The sequence below is a fragment of the Podarcis liolepis genome (assembly GCF_965112155.1).
Source record: "Podarcis liolepis genome assembly, chromosome: 3".
NCBI classification, from domain to species: domain Eukaryota; kingdom Metazoa; phylum Chordata; class Lepidosauria; order Squamata; family Lacertidae; genus Podarcis; species Podarcis liolepis.
In genome coordinates, this window is record NC_139557.1 from 46,795,871 (window position 1) to 46,819,039 (window position 23,169).

Here is a 23,169-nt window from a genome sequence, read left to right on the forward strand (position 1 = left end):
TTCTTCTTCAACTACTCAAGCATGGGTTCATCTAAAATAGCTTAGTAACAGTTAGTACCAAGGAGAAATCCAGATGGAAAAAATTAGATGAGAGTGAAGATGGTCCCCCCCCCTTTTTTTTCTTCTTTTGGATGAACAAGAAAGTGTAGTGAATAGCTGTTATGTCAGAGCTACTCACTGCTTCTGGATGAAAGATCCAGGTACCTAATGACTCATAAGCATATGAGGATAGCCTGCAGCTTTGACCTTGACTCCCCCTCCCCCTGATATCCCACAGAAAAAACACACACACTTTACTAGATCCAATAGACCAATGATTCAACTTAACTCTCCATCTTTTCCCTGACAAGTGGCCTGTACTGCAGGCTACAAAGGGATTGCATAAACCACGAGCAAAGTTTTGAAGGTATATGCAATTGTCAGTCCCCCATGGTTGGCTACCTGCTTCAAACAAGCAAATGCTTCGAGACACCAGAGGGAAGATTTTTTTTCTCCATTCCCAAGCCATATTGGCTGAAAGCAATTGATGATCCTAACATCTAGAAGTACTCACAGGGGGCCTATTTTCATTTTGATTTATTTTTAGGAATGTAGGGGGAAGTATAAAGATACTGAAATGGAAACTTTTGCTTTGCTTTGTTTTCCGTTTCTTCTTATCACTGCCTATAAGATAGTTGTTACCGGTAACTCTGCAAATATTTGCTAGTCTGAAAGCCCCTCTGTCTGTCGGCCAATCAGTCTCCCCATGGATGCAAGCAACATCCTGTAAGACAAACTAGTAATAATGCTACCTTTCCCCTTTTGTCATAGCCGTAGTAAGTTCACTAATGGAATAATGTCAAAATAAAATGGAAAGCAACTATTTTTTATTGTTATGCTCCTCACATAACAGATAGCTCAGTCAGCAGAGCATGAAACTCTTTAGCTCAGGGCCGTGGATTTGCGCCCCACTTTGGGCAAAAGATTTCTGCATTGCAGGGGGTTGGACTAGATAACCCCCTTGGTTCCTTCCCACTCCTCAATTCTATGATTGCATGGTTTGTTCACCATGAATTATTCCTCAGACCAACAGCAGCCCAGCAGGTGGCACTAGCAATTTTCTTTTCCACAGAGAAAAAACTGAGCAAGCAGGCCCCATCCACACAACACATTGATTTCAGAGGATTTCCATTCTCAAGAATGCCAGCATGGGAGTCACTTTACTCTTTTTCTTAGGAATATCATCGCATCCATCAACTTGTGACTTACATTAAAACAAAACACAACAACAGATATGTTAAATGCATTTACACACTTCACATTTTGTCTAGTTTGATCATAGGGTTTGAGATAGTGGGGGCAGTGGCGTAGCGTGGGGGGTGCAGGGGGGGGCGGCCGCACCGGGCGCAACATCTGGGGGTTAGGGTTAGGGGGTGCAAATCCATGGGTTAGGGGGCGCAAATTACTTGCCTTGCCCCGGGTGCTGACAACCCACGCTACGCCACTGAGTGGGGGAAACTTAACTACAGGGTTATAATCCACTTGCTTCTGTCCACCAATATTGGCCCTTGGTTTGCCAGTTTAAGGCAGTACTACTGGGACATTAATGTCACATGGGAATGTTTTTTGAAAGATCACAATGCCTCCTCATTATCTTTGAATGCCTGACGATCACACATTCACCTGTATTTACATAGGACTGTGATGAATCATCATGATGCAGCTCAGGCCAAGGTGGAGTTTTACTTTAGCAGGGCATTCAACACTGGGTGACTACCGACAACCATCTACCAAATGGGAAACACATCATTGGCTGCCCATTTGATAGCCACTTGGTCCACTAGTCATCAGTTTTGTCCCATGACATAGGAAGAAGAAATCTGCCACTCTCTTGCTTTCCCAGATTTCTGATCAGGTGCAGAAATACCTTTTTTTTATCATCTCCCTGAAGATCTACCTGTTATATTGGATATCACTCTGCATTTTATTTGACACTTTCCAGAGTTGTATAGTCTGTCTCAAATTAAAATCAAACCATGTGGGCCAATTGTTTCAAGGACTTGTTCAATCTCTCGTTTAAGCCCTCAGCAGCCGAGGCTGGTCTCAGGAGCTTCTAAACTTAATAAGCATGTGTAACACACAGTGTGACATGTCTTCTTGCTTAATTGACTATCCATGGTTATTGGCTTTATCACAGAAACATAATGTTGATTTATCTGATACAGTGTATATCACCATGAGACGTGCATGAGGCCATAAAAGTCTCTCCTCCCTTTGATGTATTCTAAGGGCACAGGCGATATATTTCAGCATGCAGTGCAACAGACCAGCTCAATTCCTATACATGAACTTCTTGCTCTCTTTTGAAATTGATATTATTCATTTTTTTAAAAAAACTTTATTACTCTGTTATAAAATGTGATTACAGTTCTGGAACAAAGTCATGTATTGTAAATATTGCAAGTTTTTGTGGGGTTTTTTTGCAGGGAGACAGGGTTAAGAATTATGGACTCTCATATAATATGAAGATAAGTCAGTGTGTTACTAATTTATTAGAGCTGACAAGGTTGTTAATTGTTCTCTTTGGTTCATAAACTTCAAGGTCTGCCTGTGATAGCTGTCGGGTATTGTCTGGTCATGTTTTCCAAATATGTACTATTTGTGTCAACTAGGAAGGGAAAAGAAAAGTGTGCCTGGGAATGTAACCATTTTTTCTTGAATCACAGACAAACTAGGCTTGTTGGATTATTCCAGAGATAGGCAACAAGGCCCCACACATGTTCTGGACTCTAACACACATCAATCTCAGCAAATATGGCCAATGATGATGGGCTTTCGTGTGGCTGAAATGTAGCTTAATATACAAAGGTAAGAGTCACATCCATTGTTCTACTGATTTTCCCTCTGGTCCTGCCCACCACTGGAATGTGGCCCTTGGAAGATGGTCCACATGGCCCTCATGCTTCCTTTCATTGAGATACAGCATCCAGCTTCAGAGGCTGGGGTCACTTTCTGGGAGCCATAGATAGCCATTGCTATGAAGCACTCTGAAAGCCACACATTCTGTGATGTTTAGTGCTGAAAGGCTCGTGACAGAATGTACCACAATCACAGAACAAAGGAAGCAAAAGCCCCATACAGGTGTATGGAATTAGAACCATGTAAGAGAAGAGCAAGGACATGCTTGCTGGTTCTTCCCCCTCCATCACATTGCTGTCACCCTCTACTATGTACTGCAGGATAAGTTGTCTTCTGTATTCATGTGGCTTAGAACCCTGCATGGTCAGTGTGCCCTTCCTCTCCCTTATCACATCAAAGTCTGTGTAGAGCAGTTATCATTCGATTACTCATGTCAATGTGCTGTAAAATTACTTTGCAATCTCAAGCATAATGGTGTGGCCCTCCAGGTGTGGCCCTCCAGAATCCCAGTAATTTATGACATGGCTTTTGTTCTCATTTCCTAAGGATGCCATCTATTGTCTTTCACCGTGGTTAATCTGCACTGTCTTCACCTTGAAGATGGATGATTGTGGAATGGTTGTCTGTGGGTGGGTAGTTGCTAATCCATGGCAGCAGAGATTTTCAATCCATCCCATTACGTATGTGACTGATTAGGAAGGAAAGGGTAGTATGTGATAGAGGGTGTGGTAGGAAAAGATAAAAAGTTAGAATTTTCCTTGCATCTCCTACCCATAAAATGGTTTACATACAGCTCCTACAGAGGTTCTATGGAGCCTACGGTTTGAAATATTTCCTTTACAGATCCAGAAGGAGTTTACATACAGATAATGCAACATCTGCTATTTCCTCAAGAAAACTTAATTAAAATCAGGACAAGGTTGGTTTTGTCATTCCGCCCCCCCCCCCAAGAGCAACCTGAAAGAAAAGGAAACTGAGAAAGAAGACTTGGATTTTTTCCCATAGTTTAGGATCAATATATAGGATTTACTCCCTTTCTGTTTATTGGTTTCAATTAATTAGCTATTGTCTGTGGGATGTTAAGCAGATCAATGGATCTACTTCTCTTCCAATGGGTGGAACTTCCATTGATCTTAGTTAAGAGGACTATTGAATGCTGTGTATTTTTACCACAGAGGGCTATGCAAAGAACCCTGGTTGCTACCTCTTTCCTTGCTGTTGAATAAAAGTTGGGAAACATTACATAATTGTGTAATGGGATTAATAGAGAAGAACTGCGAAGAAGGCATGAACATTGCTTTATTGAACTGAAAAACACTGTTAAGCCAGTTAATGTATGCTGGGACAGGAACTCTTAAATGATGGTCTGAAGAAAGCCAAGCTCTCTGGTGCACTATGACAGCATAGAATTCCCTCACTTCTTCCAAATTTTTACATGTTGCTAAATAACAAATGTATATTTCAATTTATGCCAAACTGAAAAGTTTATTTACAGTGCAATCCCATGGATGTCTACTAACTGAATTCAATGGGACCTGCTCCCAGATAAGTGTGTAAAGGATTGCAGCCTTTGCAGTGTTACGCAGATGTACTGGATTTCCTGAGAAAAACCCAGGATGTATGCAAGTTTTCTTCCATGTGCGCACATATAGCTTTCTTGGATTACAGCCATAGAGACAACTATAGCTGAGCTTTAATTTAGAGGCCTTTCAAGCATCCATCATTTAAAAGACATGAAGTGATGCAACAGTAGTTTAACATACAGCCATTTAAATCAGTGTTTCACAAGTGTAATGGGTTCTTTAAAAGTCGTTAAAAAGTGAGCAGCTTTGCAGGACCAATTATCTGGGCTTTTACACAAAATGAACTGGATAATGCATAACTCACTCTGGAATAACAGCTCTCTCTTGGTTCTGGCTCAACACAACTAGAACGTCCACTTTGGAAAGGTGGCCAAATGTACCTTTTTCTTTACGTTAAACCACCCTGGTTAGCAGGACTGGCCCAATACATTTTGCTGCCTGAGGCGAAGGGCAAGATGGTAGCTCTCCCTATTCCATGACAAAACCCAACCAAACTAGCAGTTGAATCATAGAACTGTAGAGTTGTAAGAGGCCCCAAAGATCATCTAGTGCAACCCACTACAATGCAATGAATTCTTTTTTTAGAAATGGTGATGGGACAGCACCCTCCATTGTACCAGAGTTGAGAAAAGCCGGCAAATTTGGAGGGTTTAAGGCAGGTCATGTGACACTCACAGCTCTCTCCATGTTGCACCCCTCAGCATCTGACACTCGATGCAAACATCTCACTTTGCCTAATGGGAGGGCTGGCCTGGCCGATTACTTTGTACTACTTAAAAGGGCATGAAAAGGATATCCTATCTATATTAAGTAATCTTGGGTTATTGTACTTGAGCAATAACCAATACAACTGTAACAGTTACTGATCTCTCCTGAGAAAGACCCTAAAGCTCATTTTGGGTAAGGCATACTTCTGGGAGGGAAGCCTTAGAAGGAAAGATCATCTGCTGCAGCAGCTGGAAGTTAGGGGTGAGAACGTAGCACCAGCATCTTTCCACACACAGCAATTGACAGCCCCAGTTTTCCAGGCTTCTGAGAAAAGATGCTTTTATCATTATCTCCCAAAATATATAATAACATAGTGAGTCACTCCAAGAAAAAAAGGAGAAGATATCAGACAATGGCAATTAACTGCAGCAACAGGAAAACTGCATCCGAGGAAGTGAGAATTGTTTGAAGGCAACTATTGTCTGATGGCAGCAGATGTTACCTAAAAATGCAACAAACTTCGGATCGCAATTTTGCTATTTCTCTAAATGTGAGCAATGAACTGGGTCTGTATCAGAACTTCTGCTGCTGTGACATAGAAATTCTAAATGTGTCAGTTAACTAAACTGATTTGTGTCCTTGATCTACTTTTGCTGGGTGGATTAAACTTTGTTTTTCTTGCAAAAGCTGCAGCTTATATTACCCCTGTTAGGAGTGTAGATGTGCTCTTTCCCCCACAAGGTTTGATCTATCCTCCACGTCCAATACTGTCCCCAAATATATCAACCTTGTTCCATTGGCTCTCAGGCACCACCTGCTGGCCGTTTGTGCTGCAGCCTGATTGTCAAGTCTTTGGGACATATCCAGATGTTGTCTTCATCTATAAAGGGGACAGAGAGAGAGAGAGAAAGAGTGAGAGAGAGAGAGAGTTAAGTTGCTCGACCACTCTCTGTAGTTTCTTTGGCAAATACCTGATAACAAAAACCATGAAAACTTTATAAAAATGGATAGCAATCCTTTTTCTATAAGATTTCTAGAGTTCAGCAAATTAAGACAGATTTGTAGTTTGTCCTGCATATAGGATGCAGATCTGGTAAAAATAATTATTAGTATTATTAGTGTTAGTTTTCTTTGTTGAGAAGACACCCACAGTTTGGGGATCTTTCCATTAAGGGTTTTCTTATTAGAGGATGAGGCATTTGACTTTTGATCTTTTACCTCATTCAAATATTTACTTAGCAGCAGCAGCAGCAGCACTCCACCATTTCCATGGGGCTTTTGACAGAATCCCTATAGCTTTTCCAACCCTACTATAGCCCGGTCTGTAACTAAACGTAAGCATGTGTCACTGAACAACTGCAAATTGCTCCCCTTCCAACAGCCTCAACATACCCAATTTGAGATGGTAATTTCCTTGGGGCAGGGTACAGCGATCTTAAACTATGCAAGGTATTATGCACACTGCACAATGTACATAATAGGTAAGAAATTTTTCACTGTTGCTATAGTTGCGCTTCTAATTAGCATTTTGTTTCTTTTTCCAGGGGAGGGGGGAAGCCAAAAGCAGTATACTCCGCTGTAAGAGTGCACACAAATTATTTCTAAGCTCTAGGGGTTTCCATTAGAATCGTCTCAGTTGCATGTCTTGTCCTCAGCACTGACAGTTTCAGAGGGTGAGCAGGGTCTGGCCAAAGAAGAAGAAGAAAGAAATCCATGCCAGCTTCTGAGGCGTTTACAATCTTGGCAGGACTCTCGTCTGTTTGTCTAAAGCATATTTGAAGTCAATGGAGCAGCACAAAATGGATTTAGGCAAGGCCCATTACTCATAACATCTCATAACCAATGCTGAATATTACCATTATACTCTGACTGTAATGTGAATGGGTGTCATAGCATTTTCCATTAAGGCTAATATAAACAGGCTACTTTGCAAGCAAAGTGAAACTATCCTTCCTGGCAGCCAAGGGGAAAACCAGCAAAAACAAAGCAACTTTATATTTGTTTTAGTACATTTATATCCTGCCCTTCCTCCAGATTGTTCATGGTTCTCTTCACACCACTTTCCATTCTGTCACAACATTTCTTGAGAGGTAGGGTAGACTGAGAGATGGTGTCTGGCCCAGTCGAGTAGGGATGTGGCTGCATATGAGCCTGGTATTTACCAATACTCTACTTCAACCCAGACTATATTCTTTAGTTCTCATTACTCCATGAGCAAATAATAATAATAATAATAATAATAATAATAATAATAATAATAATATATTATTTATACCCCGTCCATCTGGCTGGGTTTCCCTAGCCACTCTGGGCAGCTTCCAACAAAACACTAAAATACAATAACCTATTAAACATTAAAAGCTTCTCTAAACAGGGCTTCCTTCAGATGTCTTCTAAATTACTGACCCACAGTCACAGACCCCAGAGTAGAAACCGAGGAAGATGAGGAAAGAAGTTGTTTCAGTGGCATGACTCCCAAATGATTTGAAATTATTTTAGTCAAGCAAACAAACAAGACCCATTATGTTGACTTCAAAGGATGGCTTATTTCAAACTTAATTTGGGGGAGGAGGAGAGAGTACCAGGAAAGTTTGCTGTGGGTGTACATGAACCACACTGGTGACTTTTGCAGTATAGTCGTACCTCAGAAGTCGAACGGAATCCGTTCCAGAAGTCCATTCGACTTCCAGAACATCCAGAAACCAAAGCTCGGCTTCTGATTGGCTGCAGGAAGCTCCTGCAGTCAATCAGAAGCCACAGAAGTCATGTCGGATGTTCGGTTTCCAAAGAACATTAGAAAACTGGAACTCTCACTTCCGGTTTTCAATCGTTCGGGAGCCAAAACGTTTGGCAACTAAGCCGTTTGAATTCCAAGGTGCGACTGTATAAACTAAGGGCCCTTTCACTTCCTACCTGTAAACAGTGCCAAGTGATTTGTCCAGTGACAATGTTGAACCAAGAAGTAACACACACACACATACAGTAAAAATTGAACCCACTACTGCAGAAGAGAGTGTGACTTCATCTAGAGCAGGCGCTCAGCCACCCAATTGTGGTCTTCAAACAATGATCCAGGATCTCCACAGCCTCATCTCATTCAGATGGTATGGAGGGACAGAACTCGGTGTCACAACTACTCCCCCACTTGTTCCTGTTTCAGAGACAAGTGAACTGAGGTCAAAAGATGTTTTGCCTGAAGCTACTTTGTATATTTATGGCTGAGCAAGTCAGGTGTGAGGAAGAAAAACCTCTCTAGTCACTTGGTTAAAATGTAGATATATCAGCAGGATGGCCGTAACTAAGACATATTTATAGGTTACAGCACTTTAATCTCAGCAAGACTTAGCTGAAGGTTGGTAGAATGATGAAATAATTGTGGATCTAAAACTATCATCTTTCATGTATTATTTCTCTTTAAGTGAACTAGGTAGTTTTATATGTTTCTAATTAAACACTGAAGACTTGGTTTCAGATTCAAAGTTCTGGGCTATGAAAGGATTACTCAGCCCTGGATCTGTGCCGGGTAAAAGCAGCACATTTTTGATCTTGAAAAATATGGGAAATGTTAGATATTGGACTTTCTAGCAAGTTTTAGGTGTCACGGTGGACTGGCGAATGAAGATGTCTCCTGGGAACATAATGACAGTCAAAAAGTAATAAATGCAGGCGAGAGGGAACAATATGGATAATAATATACTGCTATAATATAAATCAATGATAACCGTATGTCCTTGAATGCCATTTTCAGAGTTGGCCCATCTCATTTTTAAAACGAGACTGCAAAATATAGACACAGCTCAGAGAAAGAAATGGAGCAAAAATGATTGAAGACATGTGGCTACAGGTATTACAAGGAAAGATTAAAATTCTGGTAAAGACCAGAGATTAAAAAGATAATTTAGCTGAAAAGGTATAATGGATACAGTATGATGAGCTAATTCATCCATTTCTGTGCTATATGAAATATAGGTTACTCTTACATTTAAAAAGGAAGCATTTAGAAGCAGATCATTCTTTCCCTAAAAATAATAATTGATTGTTATTATGAATATTTTTTTTGCAAAGCCTAATTAATTCCATTCATTTTCATTTAATGCATATAATTCAGAAGACAGGGCATTTTAAAAGAAAACAGGTGTGGTTTTGCTTCATAGAATTCAGAAAACCTTAAACACACTGATATTACAAAGAGAAGGAAGCAATAATTCTTATATTTCAGAATATCATCTGATTATTCAACTGGAGTAATGAAAATAGTTTTCTCCAAAGACAGGTGTGGAGCGGCAGAGTTGAAATGGCCTACTGTAAAATATATGAGTGTCTTTGTAGACTGGTCTCTCAATTACTGTAAAAACTAATCTGCACAGCACACATGCTAGTGAGCATTTTTCTTCAACCACTACTTCTAAGAATTCAGGATTCATCTCCCTAGGCACCAGTAGTTAAAAAATGTTTTTGCAAGAAGAGCAGTTTTATGAACCTCCCAAGCCCATAGATTTGCTACCCATTTATGAAGACCTAAACCAATTGGGACCGGGGTATCCGAGACGGTGTCTTCTTGCATATTAACTTGGCCATTCTTCAGGGGAGCACCTCTTGGTGGTGCCACAGCCTTCAATGGTCCATCTGGTGGCATCCAGGAATAAGGCATTCTCTGCAGTGGTGGCACTTGCCTTGAGGAACAGTTTCTTCCACCCTGCCTACGAGCAAGATATGACCAGTTGTTGTTGTTGTTGTTGTTTAGTCGTGTCCGACTCTTCGTGACCCCATGGACCAGAGCATGCCAGGCACTCCTGTCTTCCACTGCCTCCCGCAGTTTGGTCAAACTCATGTTTGTAGCTTCGAGAACACTGTCCAACTATCTCGTCCTCTGTCATCCCCTTCTCCTTGTGCCCTCAATCTTTCCCAACATCAGGGTCTTTTCCAGGGAGTCTTCTCTTCTCATGTGGTGGCCAAAGTATTGGAGCCTCAGCTTCACGGTCTGTCCTTCCAGTGAGCACTCAGGGCTGATTTCCTTAAGAATGGATAGATTTGATCTTCTTGCAGTCCATGGGACTCTCAAGAGTCTCCTCCAACACCATAATTCAAAAGCATCAATTCTTCAGCGATCAGCCTTCTTTATGGTCCAGCTCTCACTTCCATACATCACTACTGGGAAAACCATAGCTTTAACTATGACCAGTACCTCCACCAATTCAAGACATAACCCCTTACGAAAGCATTTATTTGACACTAATCCCCTCTTGTTAGTTTGGTGTATTTTATTATGGTGTACTGCTTTGGTACTTATGTGAAATGAGGTATATAAATATTTTAAATCAGGGATGTCCAACCAGTAGATTGTGAACTACTGGTAGTTCCCCAGCTGACACTGGTGGATTGCGGGATCCTTATCGTGTACAAAGTTTATGTGGGGAAAGCTAAAAAACTCTGTGCAATCTTCCTCCCAAAAAGCTCAACAACTCTGGGCAATCCACCCACCCCACCCACGCTCCTCCTCCCTCCAGTGACAATGGGTAGATCACTGCCAGTTGTTGTTTTTTTAATACTGGGAGTAGATCACAGTCTCTTGGGAGTTGGACATGCCTGTTTTGAATGAATGAATGAATGAATGAATGAATGAATGAATGAATGAATAAAAAGATCTACACACAGCTTTAACAGAGCATCATCGGGTTCACGGTGGTGTGGCTACAATAGCATTGCTCGTAAGGAAAGATGGGCAAATTCCTGCAAGCGGCTGGTCAGTTTCGTATTCATTTGTACAGTTTCATCATTATTAGACTCTAATACAGCACTACAAGGCATACGAAATAAGGTTGAAGAATCAAAGCAGGTACTGTACTCTGGTGCTGAAACTTTGTGGGGGGTTTTAAGGGTTGTTTCTGTGGGTGAGTCATCTCCAATTTTGCCTCTTTCTTTAAACCTGTTGTGTTCCTTGTCAACTCACTTTCTACGGAGTTGTATCTGGCAGTTTTGGCTGTTACTACCATCTTAGCACTAACATAGATTGCATCACTGATTTAACACACTGTATCTGGTGCGAACTGGTGCCAAAACCCCTAGTTGTTATATGAGACTGGCACAGTATTCCCGTGTTTATCTAATGTGATTTTTCACAGCCAGCCTGTCGGGTAGGAAAATTAATATTTTAACAGGCAAATTAGTCTCAGAGAATTTCTAATGATACCCAGTGTATCCTCAGCAGCAACTAAATTTGCCTACCAAATGATGGAAATGTATATATGATGTAGTTGTACTGCATCCTGTACATTTCTGAATACTGACATGCATTCCTGACCCTCTGCTTCCAGGTCTGTTTAGCATATCTGTCTTTGCTTCTGTCCTGGGCATGCTGCCCTCCCAATTAATAAAAATAAATGCAAATCAATACAAATCTGAGGTTCTGCACTGTCCCCCCCACAAAAGCCTGCCCCCTAACAAAAATACTGGCTATGTCCATGGTCCTGGTTATGAGAAGTGTTGGTTGCTAGACATACAATTAGATATGAAATGTCAATACACTGCTGGTGACAGAAAACCTTTTCTATCCTCATATGGCAGAAGAAACCTGTGTAATTTATAAGATAAAGAAGATAATTGGTTGTCTCTTCAAAATAAGAAGTTGAGGGTTCCAGTCTGTTTCTACTCAGCTGTCTAGTTTATTATTCTAAGCTAGAGATAGTGATGATATGTCTAGTTTCTGAGTTAGATATTCAAATACAAGACTAGAATTGTGGCCCCAAAATTCCTATCTGACATAGATTTCAGGACTTGGGAAATCGTATGTCAACCATTACTGGTGAAGATATGAAGAGACCCTCCGCTCTTCCTCCTGCTACCATTTGTTACAGCAGGGGGGAAAGTAAGGAGTGGGGTGATGGGGAGGGAAGCAGGTGGGGGTGGAGAGGAAAGAGGGATTTTTAGACTGATGATGGAGGTGGGGGTGGGGATTGAAGACACAGAGAGACTGAAGACACAGTTGTCTTCCCAGTGTTTTTTTTTTTTTGGGGGGGGCGTTTAACAAAATCAGAATTTGGCTTGGAATTGTAGTCCCAATAAACCAAGCTATTTATCTGAGCTTTTTGAGAAAGGGTTGCATTTCCATGAGCCTTGTTTTGACCCTGTGTTCAGTTTGGCAAAGGAATCCATGCTGGAGGGACACTGTTAATGATTATCCTGCTTGCACAGACATTCTTTACTGCCAGCCCCAGTGACTGTAATCTGAAGTTGTTTGACCTAGGATGAGCAGTGACTCCTGACCCCCTATGGTGTTCAGCTGATGGCCAATTTTCCCTTGCACGTTATTTTATTCTGCAAAGTCAACACGGTTTAGACGTACAGAGAACAGCAGGAACTGACCACGAATGAAGACTAAACACAAAAATGAAATGAACCTCAGCAGTGTTAAGCGTTACACAGAAATGTATGATGACAGATCAATAATGAGCAAGACATCTACGAAATATTTTGCATGAGTCGGGAGGGGGATTGATTTCAAGAAGTTTATTCCAACACTTTCTGCAATTGTGCTTGCATCCTAAGACTGAGACATGGTAAAAGTCAGCATATTGACAAAACAGAATAGTAGCACCCTGCTGGTGCAGCTAAACAGATAATAAATGGCACCATAAAACATATACAGATGGCTAAATATGACTCAGCAACAAGGTGGGGATCCGCTGTCAATTCAAGCAAGCAGTGATTATCTCATACTAATGCAGGCTGTAAATACCATCTTTAGACAAAGAGTATCATTGCCAAAATAGCATGCCAGACTCTCAATTGGAAACCCATCACAGTTAAAGCAAAAGCAAAAACAAACATGAGAGGTTTGATAGATGTGAAACACACATTGCCAAATAATTGGATCTACTGTTCTTATGCCTGGGAGTCAGATATATCGATGCCAATCCAGCAGTGGATAAAAGTTGCTAAAGCCATCAGAGAAGGTATTTAAAAGGCCATGCCAAGGGTGAGTTCTTATGATCCCCATCAGTTCCTACATTATCTCTCCCTGCTTAGAAGGACCACAGCTCATTCAGGTGGGACTATATGTTTCCACATGGCTTGGAGCCACCAGGGAAGGACTTTTACATGTTGGAAAAAATTGTATGCCAGTGCACCACTCCCAATTTCATTGTGTGAAATTACAGCACAAAACTCCTTTGATTTCCTGAGCTAATTGGGGTTGCAAACAGATTTCTTCCTGGAAGCAATTAACATGGACATGAGGGTACACCTTCCACTAGATTCCACTATATTTCCAAAAGTAGTTTTTTACCCTGTATGGAAGATCACATAATATATTTTTTGTCCCTGATGTGGTGGTGTCCCCGGAGAATGCTGCAGTTGGGGATACCACCACATCAGGGACAAAAAATATATTGTCTTTGTATTTCAGTTACTCAAGTTTTGATGTATCATGAACAACTTTTTTTATTGATTTATATCACTTAGTATGTTTTGAAAATAGTCTTGAGAGCAGCATTCTTCACTAAAACTCATTAATAATTCCTGGAATGTTTTCCCAACTTTAAGCTCCTAACTCACATCACATTTCACTTTGGGGGAAATTTGGAAGCAGTTCTAATACCTTCCTGCTTCGGAGAGCCATTTAGAGCTTCATGACAACTCTGCAATGTCCATTAGGTTAAGAGAATGTGACTTGCTCAAGTGTGTCTGTGTCTGGATTCGAACTCAGGTTTCCCACATCCAGACCAGCTCTTCTGAGCACACTGGGCTCAATAAAAGAGGCAGCATCATTATTGCTGACATATCAGTGATGAACTCAGCACAATAAAGATCTGATTATCATCTCTGCTGTGATAGTTTACGGTTAGGAAAATCTTTTTCTCTTCCCTCCTCCCTTTTAAGGGAGTTTAATTAAATTGCTTGCTAGATATGGTTGATTTTTAACCATGGGAGTATTTCTGTGCTGCTTCTAGAAAATAAAATTTTGGTTTCTGATGCCAAGGAGCTAAACAAATAACAATGCAAGTGCTGGACAAATGGGGTAGGATCCTGGATGCTTTCTAGACAACTAACACCACTATAGCTGAAAGAAAACGCCATTTGGGAATCTCTTGGTTCTCTAGAGCAATGATACAACAAAAAAATGCGGCTTTTATTCTAATGGCAAATTGGAAACTGGAGGGAGATTTTTTTGACTGCAGCTCCTTCTGAAGGTGATATTACTGGGTGTGGCACAAAATGTTTTAGCATATGAATTCTACATTTATCATCTATTTAAAGAACCATTTAATCTGTTTTTCTCTGGTGATTTTAACAGTTCAGCTGATTAATGCCAGCAGCAGTACAGAAAATTGAAAGCAGGATAGCTCCAGGTGTAAAATGTGGATGCTTCATTGCCCTGTTTAGTTAAGTAATAAATTGAAAGCTCATTGGTTAGAAATAATCCTCATTTTATCACACATCTATAGATTTCTTCTTTCCCCATTTTCGGTGCCAAACTGTTGTTTAATATTTGCAAACAGCAGATTTAATTTTACGTGCTGCTAGACCTTTTGGTATTTATTTATTTTTTAGATGATAAAAATGGCAGCATACCTCAAATTTTTTAATAGCACATTAGATTTATTTATGTGCAGTTTCCAGCGGGGCTTATGTGTAACTCTACACAATGACAGCATTAATGAACTGTGCAAGGAGAAAAGATAATATTGACATGCTCTTGTTATCAAATAACTGCAAAATTCTAAAACTGGAACCATTTGTTGAAACGAATATGCAATTAGTGGTGGGGACTATGTGATAATCAACAGTATTTCCCCCTGCTCCTTCTCTGTGCTGAACAGAACTGCAGATCATCCCTAGATCTGTGCACCAACGAAAGGATAAAACAAATAATGGTTGATATGCACAGTGCTACACTATGATAATCCAATTATTTCCCATAGTGTGGAAATAACATGCAATTTCCACACCTGTGACTTCAGAAAAGTTGTTATTTGCACAGTCTGGATCTGAATACATAGTAAAAAGAGAGAGAGAATTGCTATGGTGTTGTGGCGCAGATTTACATTTTTTTGCTCCCTAAACTCCACAATCACATATTCTCTCTCTCTTCCTACATGTTGCAATATGTGCTGCCGTCTTGCCCAGTAGGAGATCCAAGCTGATGATCAACCTCCAGCATTTGTCACAAACATGACACCTGAGATGACGAGTTGCATCTCCACAGTGGTAAGGAAGACAAGGGAGAAGGGACCTGTACTTTTATAGCTGTTCCACCTGCCAGTTAGAGAGAGGAAGATCAGATGTTAGGTGAATAAGCCATTAATACTAAAGCGTACTAAAATGTGATACAGTGCTCTTTGCTGTCACTGGTCCATAAACATTTGCTTCACTTAACCAGTTTTTGTGTGTGTGATGTTTCTTCTTAGGTAAAGCCTCTGATTAAGCCTGATCTTTCAAGAATTCAAAGCCCAACTGCTCTATCAGTCCCCAGGTCAGAATTTGAGTTGGACAACTCCCAAGCTGAGGCAAAGTGCCTTGCGGGATTTGGGTGCAGGGCCATCTTATCCATAGGTGCTAGGGTGTGCAGCACCTGGACGCCAGGCTCTCAGGGGCACAAGGCTGAGAGTCCGGGGCCCAAGAGTTGTCTGGGGAAGTCCGTCGGCCGGAGCGCAGCGGGCAGCTCTGTACCACAAGTTTGGGGGCGACCAAGCCAGTGAGACACTGAAGTGGCTGGCCAGCTCTGCCCTCCTGCGCGCCTGGGACTGGGCAACTGGGGAGGGGGGCGCCGGGCGGATCTTTGCACCCTGGCGCCGCATATGCTTAAGACAGCCCTGTTTGGGTGTTTGTTCAAAGAGAAGTAGGATCTTTACAGAGCTACAGCAAGAGCCAAAGCAAGGACCACTGAGCACTTCACAGCACCTTAGTAAATACAGACATTTAAAAAAGGTGATAGAATCTACTCAAATGTTTCTAAACTTACCAAATAAGGAAAACAAAAAGGTGTGGAGGGAAAGGGAAGACCTTTGCGACATTGAAATTCATGTTTAGCTTAAGAAACATGCCAAGTTCAGAAGGAGGGGGGAGGGGATCCTTTGGGACTAGTAGGTCTACTTAGCATTCGTGGGAATGATTTGGAGAGAGATTAGCTCAGCAAGAGAAAAACGTACATCTCTAAGTTGAAGGAAGATGCCAGGCTTGAGGGGGGGTAAGGTGGATGAAGAGCTCCAATGTTACTGACTTAGGGATGGGGGAGAAAATTGGTTTGATTTGCATTTTAATGCAAATCTACTTAATTTTCAGTTCCTGCAATAATATGTGAGCTGAAACACAGCTGCCACACAAAATTCGCACTTGTCTGAATATTGTGATGCAATTCTTCAACCACATAGGGCCAGATTCAATTAACTGGTTCTGCAAGTGAAAGCTCATGCAATGTCTTCTACAATTTGTGTAGGCCTGAATATCCTTGGTGTTTGTCATTTTTTAAAATTTGAGTTTTATTTGATGAACTTTTTTGTGATTCCAGCCCCCCCCCCCAAATCAGGGGCAGGAAATCTGGAGAGAGGCTGTTTTATTGTTTCTTATTTATAAATATTATATTTATATCCATTCCACTTTTCCTTCAAATAACTCAAGATGACATTCATGCCATCTGGAGGTAGATTAGGCTGAGAGATGGCACCTGGCCCAAGTTACACAGTAAATTCCATGGCTGATTTTAACTCTGCTGTTCCAAATCTTAGTCCACTGAATATCTTTCTAGCTTATTCTACACTCTAGAGGGGGGGGGGGAGTTGCAGAAGTGGATAAGCTGAAGGAAAGGAAATTCATGGGGTTCCTTTTTAATTACCCTGCATGTCTCCTTTAAGATCATCCAATTCAGGCTGCAGCCACATTCATACTTACCATGGAGCAATCCCTATAGAATTCAGTGGGGCTTACTTCTGAGCAACACATCATTATAGTGGTATGAGCCCATTTCGAAATTGTGGCATCAGGCACCCCTCCATTGTAAGACACTTAACGTACTTAGTATTGAAAAAATGAAGTGTTTAAGTGTGCACTGTTTCTTTGCAAAGGAGGAGGATAGGGAAAAAACCAGAACAGGTCAAGGGACACAAAACTTTTCTCCCAGCAGAGCAGCAGCTGTGACAATAGGGACCCCTTCTGAACCAAAGTAAGACAGTTTTCAGTTCAGTTAGGTGCTAACCATTTGTAAAACTGCAATGCTTAAGTGTTGCAGCTTAAGCATTTTTGCAAGGGAGGAGGATGGGGAGAAAACCAAAACAACTTGGCCACACCTCTGTGGCCTCTCAGTGACCCAGCCCCCTAGAGATCTCCTAGCAGTCCCACCAGCCATCCAGTGGGCACCATTGATCACTGTATGTGCATGCGTGCAAATCACTTATTGGAAAGTGGTCCATGTCAAAATCTTTCTGACATGTAAATTTTCCACATGCATGGAACTCTTGACGCTTTTCATACAAACAATCTCCCTGGCATTCTAAAACAGTTCCAGATGACACATTTCTTTGCAGTAGTGTAAAGTAACTTGGCTAGGGCAAGACTGTAAACTGCTTTGAGATTTCTGGATCTGCACGTACAATAATTTCCACGTATAAAAATCAGCCAACTGTCTCACTCAGGAATTTTAATGTAAGAATAACAATAAAATGCTTTCTATCAATTGTGCTTATCCAACGTGAATTGCTTCTGAGATTTAGGTTTCCGCTTTCACCTCCAGTCACTTTGAAAGATTTGTTTACTTACTGCCCGTGATATATCGCTCTTGTGAACATCAGCCAGGGATAAACTGGGATATAATTTGGACTACTACGGCAGAGTGGTCTAATTAAAATCTAATCAACAGCATGGGGAGAAACACCAAGTGAGAATCCTTTTAACATCAACTCCTTGAGGCTCCTTGTGTCGTCTATATGCACAGACACTGCGCACTGAGGCTGAAGGCTTGTTAGCATGCTGAACACATTTTAGCTGCAATACTGCTGTTCCTTTCAGGCTCCGACATGGGGTAATCTTATTCTCAGCTCAGTGATTAAACCTATGCAACCTTTTTCTTTTCTGGTGGACTGAAGGGGGGAGGGGAAGGTGCAATTAAAAAGAAAGAAAGAAACGTTCACCCAGGACCTTGCCGGAGATGGTCTAATTATCATCTGTAGCCATAGTAGTTTGAACTGGGGTCTCTCCCTCTTTTCCCCTCTTTTCTTTTCAAGGAGCTGGTGTCTGTTGCTTCATCAACCCAGAGGCCATATACTCTTATCTCATTTGCAAGGACACTGACAAAAAGGAGGCTAGAGCTATGCCTAGCTGTACACAAGGAGAAAGAACTGGCAGTAATAGCCCTGGACTAGGCATCCAAGTCAAAGAAACATCTGAAATCATCCATGGGGGAAACAAATTTGAAAAGGGGAGGGTATATTGGATGCCCTAGGCACATTAATGCTTCAGCTGCTGGCAGGACAATCCTTTACATGTGCACTCAGAAGCCTGTCCCACTGAGTTCAGTGTGGGGCTTATGTATAGGACTGCAGTCCGAAAGATACAGGTGCCAGCCCATTAGTGAACTGAGGTGTCTGCAGTAGCACAGATTGGCATAACTGTTTCAATTAAACAATGCGGAATATTCATTCTCTGTGCTGTGGTTTCTTAGCAGTTCTGCAGCCCTTGGGCTGTCTGAAGAATAAAGCATATTGTTAACCACTTCTAGACCATTGAGTGCAATTCTATCACTGCACTGAGGCAGCAGTTCCCCAGGTATTCATGTATGTGTTACAATGCTTGCCTCAAATTGTTCTTACTATGATCTTTATTTTATTTATGCAGCTCCATCAATTTAGGTGGCAAAGTAACATCAGTGGCCCAGGTAGGTCCCTGCCCCCAAGAGCTTATGATCTAGAATGCATTCTAAATTGCAGAGATTATGGAAGAAGAAGATGGAAAGGTGTGGTCAAGGTGACAAGAGGTAGAGAGGCAATGAAAACAAAGGCAATTCTTTGTAATGCAGCCATGGCCTACCCAAATGCCATCTTCTTCCATCTTCTTCCCCTCTGTTGTCTCCACACACAGCAGAAATACTGTCCAAAGCTTTACATAGCTCTGAGAAGTTAGGGCAGAGTCATCTCCCTACCATTCCAACATTTTTGGCCCATAGGAACTGCAGAGGTGAAGGGTGGGTGGCCAACAGCATGTCTATTAGCAACAGGGTTCCCTTTACACAGGAGCAGCTGACTTTGCCCACACAATGTATGCTTTTAATATAATTAGGAAAACAATCAATGCCACCGAGGCATATGTCAAATTACAAAATTCATATGCTAGTGAGCATACTGTGCATTCTTTATCTTGGCAGCAATCTTGCAAGGTCACCCGTGTTCCCATTTTATAGAGAGGTAATTGAGGTTTAGAACCAATCTAGAAGTTATTTGCTGCATAAAGAATCTGACACCAGTGGTATCTGCGATCTACCAAAACCTCATGAGGACCTACCAGTAGATCGCGATCGACCCGTTGGACATCCCTGGTATAGACATTTATACTTTTTTAAAAAAAATATATAATAATTTTTATTGATTTTCCATACAAATATATATAGTTTCCAATCAAAGTTTCACAAATTATCTCTTTTGGACTTCCCCCAGCTTGTCTGACAATCATTCGTATCCAAATTTTTAATTACACATTTCAATGGTTAGTATTGCCTTAAAATACATCCTTCTACTCCTATATTTTCTTTTTAACAATACTTCTCAAATTTTACAAAGCTTCTTGAAACACCACTAGCGTTGTTTTCTCATGACAAATACTTTCCAGATACTCTTTAAATTTCCCCCAGTCTTCGATGAACTTTTGGTCTCTTTGATATCTGATTTTCCCAGTCAATTTATCCAACTCCGCATAGTCTGTCAATTTTATTCTCCATTCTTCTAACGTCGGTAGTTCTTCCTGCTTCCACTTTGGGGCCATTAATATTCTTGCTGCTGTCACTGCGTATTGGAAAAGTTTATAGTCCTTTCTTTTTATTTCATTACCTGATATTCCTAAAAGAAAAGCTTCTGGTTTTTTTTACAAAAGTATATCTTAACATCTTTTTCAATTCATTATATATCATCTCCCAGAAACTTTTCACTTTCTTACATTCCCACCACATATGATAAAATGTCCCTTCTTTTTTTTTACATTTCCAACATTTATTACATGTCTTAAACATTTTTGCTAATTTTACCGGTGTAATGTACCATCTGTAAACCATTTTCATGACATTTTCCTTTAACGCCGTGTACTCTGTAAATTTTAATTTTTCATTCCATACTTTAGACCAGTCGTCAAATTGAATATTATAACCAAAGTCTCTGGCCCAATGTATCATTACCGATTTGACTTCTTCATCCTTCGTAAACCATTCTAACAACATCTTATACATTTTTGACAAAATTTTTGAGTTACTATTAAATATTTCTGTTTGAAATTTTGATTTCTTTTCTACATATCCGCTCTCTTTTAGATCCCTTTTAAACATTTCATTAATTTGAAAATAATGCAACCAATCATACACATGTTTTTTAACTTGTTTGTACGGTTTCATTTTCCATTTTACTCCATCTTTTATTATCAATTCTACATATGTAATTCAACCACTTCTCATGTTTATTTTCTTTACACTCATAACCTCTAACGGAGATAACCAGTGTGGAGCTCTCGGTTCCAAGAGGCTTCTATACCTGTCCCATACTTCTATTAAAGATCCCCTGAAGATGTGGTTCTCAAATGCTCTATGATTTTTCCTTTTATCATGCCATAGATACACATGCCATCCAAATCTCTTATCATATCCTTCCAACTCTAACAACTCTGTATTCTCTAATTTCATCCAATCTTTCAACCAACAGAGACATGATGCCTCATAATATAATTTGAAGTCTGGCAGGGCGAAGCCTCCTCTTTCTTTCGCATCTGTCAATAATTTGAATTGAATTCTCGGCTTCTTGCCCTGCCAGATGTACCTTGAAATTACTCTTTGCCATTCCTTAAAAATCGCTGTCCCTTTGATTATTGGAATAATCTGAAATAAGAATAACATCTTTGGAAGCACATTCATCTTTATCGTTGAAATTCTGCCCCAGAGGGAGAGCTTCATTCGTCCCCACACCTCCAGGTCTTTATTATCATTGCGAATTGTGTTTGTAATACCTTACTTTTGAATTATTTTGTTTTTTATTTAACTGTTGTTCATTGTCCATTATTTGTTCTAAAATTTCCTTTTCCCCTTTTTCTCTGTTTTTATTTCTAATTGAATTTTGTTGAATAAAAAAACCTCTCATCACTGCTTTGCTTGTGTCCTAGACTATACTCATTTTCATTCCTTTATTGCAGTTTTCCACAAAATACTCATTCAACTTCTTTTGTGCCCTCTCTATGGTTTTTTGATCATCGAGGAAAGCATCATTTATCTTCCATCTGAAAGTTCTTTCCTCATAGCCTTTTATTTCTAAACTTATTGGGTTATGATCAGAAATCACTCTTGGTTGTATCTCAATTTTTGGAATTCTTGGAGTCAGTTCATTAGAAACCCAAATTTGATCTATTCTTGACAGTGATTGGTTTGAATCAGAATAAAAAGTGAATTGTTTTTCTAATGGATGTCTAAGTCTCCAAATGTCCACTAAATTGCAATTGTTTATCATTGAAAAAAAGTCTTAGGTAGTTTCCCTTCTTTACTTGTTCCTTTTTCTCTTAATCTGTCCATTTCCAGGGAGACCACACCATTCATATCTCCCATTATTATGATCTTCTGATTCAAATATTCAAACAATTTTTCTTCTAAACTTTTGTAAAATTCTGTCTTGTTGCCATTTGGTGCATAGATCCCGACAATTATTTATTTTTCCCCTTGCCATTTGATCTGTACAGCAATGATTCTTCCTTCTTCATCCTTAAATATTTGTTGAGATTCTGTTTTGTTTCTTATGTATAAGACTACTCCACTTTTTTTATCTTTATCCAATGATGTGAATTCATTCCCCAGTCTTTTATTGACCAAAATTTTCTTATGTCTTCTTGCCACATGAGTTTCCTGTAAACAAATAATGTCCAAATTTTTCCTTTTTAAATATTGTTCAATTTTGTCCCATTTTTTCCTCTCGTTCATTCCATTAATATTCCAATTCCATAATTTTAATGCCATATTGTCTTCCAATTAAATTATTTTATATTACTTTTTTATAACTTTTCTTCTTCTTTTTCCTCTTCCTCCTCTTCTTCCTCTGGCTTCCTTCCATTCTCTCCCACTTCTTCTTCCAATTCTGATTCCCCCAGCGCTCCTCCTCCTGCTCCTTTGACTTCTTCCTCATCTGTTTATAATTCCTTATACTTTCTTAAAAACTTTCCAATCTCTTCGGGACTTGTCAGTCTGTGCCTCTTACTTCTATAAGCAAATGAAATGCCTTCTGGGAACTCCCCTAGGAATTCTATCTTATTTTTCTTCAGAATCTGCGCCAGTGGTTTATATAAATCTCTCCGTTTCAATAATCTGATTGGGATATCTTTAAAAATAATTATGAAGTTCCCTTCAATATTCAGTCTCTTCTCTCTATTCTTTTGCAATATTAGGTTCCTCATTTCTCTATCTTTGAAGGTAATTAGGCAGTCTCCTGTAAATCTTCTCGCTTTAGTTGTTCTTACTTTCATTCTAAATGCACTTTGTACTGTTTTTGCCACTTCTTCTACTGGTAGCTCCATCCAATGTGCTATCTCAGTTATCAATTTCTCTTTAATATTTTCACTCTGTGTCTCTGGCACGGCTCTGAGCCTCAGATTTACCTCCCTCTGTCTCAGTTCATTCATGGCAATTCCGTCTTTAATCTCTTCTTGTGATTTACTCAGGTCCAACATCTCCACCTTAATCTTTTCCTCCTCTCGTTTGACATCCTTCAATTCTAATTTTGTCCTTTTCATCCCTTCCTCTAAAGATTGTGTTCTCTTG